This window comes from Lycium ferocissimum, chromosome 12 (assembly GCF_029784015.1).
Source record: "Lycium ferocissimum isolate CSIRO_LF1 chromosome 12, AGI_CSIRO_Lferr_CH_V1, whole genome shotgun sequence".
NCBI lineage: Eukaryota > Viridiplantae > Streptophyta > Magnoliopsida > Solanales > Solanaceae > Lycium > Lycium ferocissimum.
In genome coordinates, this window is record NC_081353.1 from 25934050 (window position 1) to 25938954 (window position 4905).

Genomic DNA, 4905 nt, shown 5'->3' on the forward strand with positions numbered 1-4905 from the left:
TATGACCTTGTGGTGGCCAGTGGAATTGATCTGTATTTTGATAGTTTCTCAGTAGTATTTTGTGGTTCGCTTCTTCTTTGGTTTAATTTTCTGGTTTTATTTCCTCTTGTTTATCTGGTTTGCCAGTTAAAGAGTCTAATGCCAGATCAGTACAAGTTATTCCTCTCTTGCAATGATGAAACCTAAGTGTGAGTTGGATGTCCTGGAATTGTAGCAAAAATCTGCAGAAAATGCAGTAACAACTTGTTTCATCTCCACCAACACAAAATAATGACAGCAAGATTTACTCATGCTAAGAGCGCAGCATGCATGGTGTGTGGGTTTGGCGTACATTACGAGTTTGAACTGGCCAAAGAAGGTGATAGCCCCTGTAGATTCGTTCCTAGTAAAACGCAGCGTGTGGTTGGACATGACCCGAACCATTTTTGGATCACTCTTTTTGGGTGTTAATATGGTCTTCTTTCCTATGCATTTCTTAGGGCCCGGGTCATTCTGTTGCGAACAAAATTTGATATTTAAGTGGAGAAAGTTGAGGGGCATGCATTATTGATCTGAGTTTCGAACCGTGCACTTTGTATTATATGAAGAAATTATAAACTAGTTACATCTCATGCGCATGTACATTGTTGATTCAAAGAAAATGAAAGGTGAAAGCCCATGTATAAAATTGGTTGGGACCAAATTCTCTTAATATTAGGTACTCACTCCGTTTCTAAATAAATGATGCTTTAGGTTTTTCATTTTATTTTAAAATAAGTGTTGCTTTAGAATCTCAAGAAGAAATTGATTTTATTCTTCTGAAATTACCTTTATTTACATAATGAAGAGTCATTAAGTAGCTTTTCTTTGTCTAGGCATTTAATTAGGGGTCAGTTAGTCAAAACACCACTAATTTTTTAGGACTGAGCACTTTCTTAAGTAGTGTGCATAAGATTAAAAAAACCACTTTATGAAACGGGAGGGGGTAACTGTTAAGGTTGTCCATTTGTCAAATGCATCTGCTGATGTTACAGAGGCTGTTTTTGATCCTTCAATATCATTCCTAGTAACCGCATAACACAAGCCAGGTTGGAAAAATTGTTGATTTGTTTAAAGCCAAAGTCATAGACAGCCCCTAAACTTGTTCACAGACCTCATAACCACCTAAACCTAAGCTTGTTTCAATTTGACACTTATACTATTCTGGATTTGTACCACCTAAGCACCTTTTTCACAATCAGTGCAAAATATGAAGTGTGTGTAGGCCACTCGCGGATATGTGATAAAACGACGAATTAAATGAGGACACGAGGCATTTGGATTCAAATAATTAAAAAAAATAAAAATAACTCTATTTAAATAATTCAAAAAAGACATGTCAAGAAAGAGAAAAAAAACCTATTTTTTTAATTAATCCAAACACCACCACCCCTCTCCCCAGCCCTTCTTCTCCTCCATCGAACCCCACTCCCTCTCCACCAGCGCCGGTGCAACTCCACCCATTGCTAACCCCATTTCATCTTCTTCTCATCCCATTTCCCACAGTTACGAGGAGCAATGCGTATCAATCTTGCCGAAAAAAATGGAGCATTGCCGGATTATTTTTTTTGAGATCTAAATCTGATTACTTTTTCAATACAAAGGAATTTTAAAAAAGAAGAGAGAAGGAGAAGAATTGGAGAGAGAGAAAGAGAGAGAGATATCAAGGGAATGGGGGATGGGAAACGGTTGTCTTCCTCTTTTTCTTTTTTTGCAGTGGGATGATTGGGGAGGATGGATGTCTTCCTCTTTTTTCTTTTAGTTAATTGTTTTCTTTTTCTTTTTTGATTATTTAGGTTATATTAGCTATTAATTAGGTGTATAAGCTGGAAAACAAAATTGGAGTCGTTTTACGTGCTTAAAGAGAGTGAAGAATGCGTTTTTTGCGCTACGCGCAGCAAAAAGTGTTTAATAGGTATAAATTTTAGTAGTGTATGTGTCAAATTGGAATGAAACTTTAGATTTAGGTGGTAATGAGAAATCAAATGACAAAGTTTAGAAAAATGCATACTTTGCCTTTGTTTAAACAAGGATACTAGTACACTACAGTTGTTTGGTACAATCGAAGTTATTATGGGTCTAATTTTGTATATATCGGAATTTTTTCCTAAAATAATTCACTACTAAAAATATATGAAATAACAACGGACAAATTCTGGAACTAAACATTCTAAAACACATTTGGCCACCAACCCAATTATGAACTCATGATTGAGTTTTATATATACATATATAGTTGCAATTTTTGTATGTTTGATAGTTTTGAATTAAAACATTACCAAAAAACAATGATGTGTTCATAATACTTCCACATGCTAACTTAAAACCCAGAATGCGAGGTTCTTTGATTTCCGATCAGTTCACCTTCCAAAACACTCTAATTAATTTCATTATCATGTACTTAATGCCTGTTTGGATATAACTTATGATTTATAAGCCAAAAGTCATAAGTTAAAAATTTTAGCTTATGGTTTTTGGCTTAAGAATAAGTGCTTAAACACACTTTTTTATCTTATCCAAACACTATCTTAAGGTAAACATAATGACTTTGTTCTAAGAAAATATCGATGAGCTTTTTTTTTTTTTTTTTTTTAAAAAAAAAAAAAAGGAAGAAGAAGAAGAAGTACACTATACAATTTGGAGTTCGCAACTTAAATGACCCAAAAATTGGGTTTGTGAACCAAAATAATGGCAAAAAAAAAAAGTGTCAAAAGTATCTTTTGCCCACTAATTTAGTGCGCAATAGGACTAAACTGTAACTTTCACAGTTAAGTCCTACTGCGCACTAAATTAGTGCGCAAAAAGGTATTATTTTCATTTTCACAATACTTAGCCATTTTAAAGTTTTGAAATTTCACGTTTTTTCCATACTTTAACCAAAGATTATTCATGTTTCAAAATGCCGGAATATCAATATTTTATATAGAACCTGATATATTTTTAACGCGAACAATAATGTAGGCTCGATACATCAAGTATACCTAAACGTTTGAATCGTCGTTTTAGGGATTGTAAAGTGCCCCGAAGTAAGTTTTGTTTATTTGGAAACTTGTTACCGTTAGGTTTAAGTGTTTTATTTTAGTAGGATTTGATTTAAGTGCTTTATTATTTAGTCGAGGCATTACATTATTAAGGATATGCCGATATTTTTGTCGAGTTTTTTTGTTTTTTGTTTTTTTGTTTTTTTTGTTTTTGCCGTTCATAATTCAAGACAATTCGAATTCATCAAGAAGAATTAAAATACATTGGTAATTCAAGGCAATTCCAATACATCAAGAAAGATTAAAATACATTCATAATTCAAGACAATCTTCAACCACGAGAGGCTCTTCCACTATGAGAGGTTCTTCCACTACAAGAGGTACTTGCACCACCACGGACCCGTTGGTTACACGAACGCTTATCATGGCCAAACTCCTTACACGTCGAGCACCTTCGAGAGTATGTCCTATCCGGAACATCCATTTGATTGGAAATTCGAGTTCGTGCGTTAACATGGATTTTACGAATATACTCCTTGTTAGCAATCATTGAAAATGGCTCGTTTGGCCAATAAGATTGATCACCAAGTGAGTAGAAACCTTCGACATATGCTTTAAGATAACTTTCGACGTTGTATTCGGATGCCACATAAGTGGATACGTGATAGGTAATGTCACATTCCATGTTTTGATGATTGTCAAACTATGAAGATCCAGAATGAGACCTGGTCCTCTAGTTGCTCTCTTTGTACAGTCGACAGCTACAACGGTCCTCCGCTTTCTCTTTGTACGGTCATCACCCACAACAGTTAAAACGATCGTTCACCACAACAGTCTAGTATAAAAGCAACATGTTACAAGGTTTTTTAGGGTGTCTTGAAAAACCTAAATTCACAACAAAAGCTTAGCCGTCACAAGGTTATTCAAGTACCATCCAAGACAAAGCTACAACAGATTGAAGGGCTTGCTCGTTACAAAGGAAGATACTTCAAGTTCTCAAGCTGTTGAGTTTTGTCATATGTGCTAAAATTGTAAACCTACTCTTCTCTTTAAAGGAAGCTGTGTGTAGATGTCTCAAAGTCTCAAGGTTGGTTCTACAAGCTCTTGAGTGGTACACTAGGCTAGATTTAGTCCAAGTGTATTAGTATGTGGGTGGCTAGAGTTAGTCACAGGTTGAATTCTCAAAGAGTGTCTTTGAGTGGTACACTAGGCTAGAGTAAGTCTAGGTATATTAGTTTCAATCTAGGTATATTAGTTTCCTTGGCTAGAGTTAGTGAAGTGGAGGTGCTTGCAATTAGAATATTGCAAAGGCTGAGGGACTATGGGAGTTAGTTCCTCGATTGCATAAGCGTTATTGTAAGGGTGAAGGATTATGTGAATTAATTTCTAGCTTACGATAGAGTTGTAACCTGAAATTGTTCGTGTAGTGGAATTGAAATCCTACTGGTGTAGCGGGTCGTATTTTTTCCGATTCGTATTTGCACTTACCTCATTTAAAAAGGAAAGTGTCCCGGGGAAGTACGGTTGTCAATTGTGCCGAAAAAAAAGAAAAAATATACTTCTACGTGGATGGTATTCTAAATGGACATTATTTTTTAGAGTCGCCACCTAACTTATAGGTAAGTTAGGAAAATCAGTTCGAAAAGTTTCATTTAAAACGGTTGGGTTTTAAAAGAAACCAATCCGTACCAAAGTTTGGGTAAGGGTTCTGGTGATCCCCCAGGGAAGGTGTTAGGCACCCCGGTATTAAGGATTCATAAAATACGGTTGACCTACGGGTTCTAATAGTATGCCTTGTGAATATAAATTATTTTTTTGATAAAAACTGCTTTTTGTTTTAGATTCCCGCAATAAAAGGTTAGCCATTCATGTAAAAATACTACATTTTCAAGAAACAAAAGTGGTA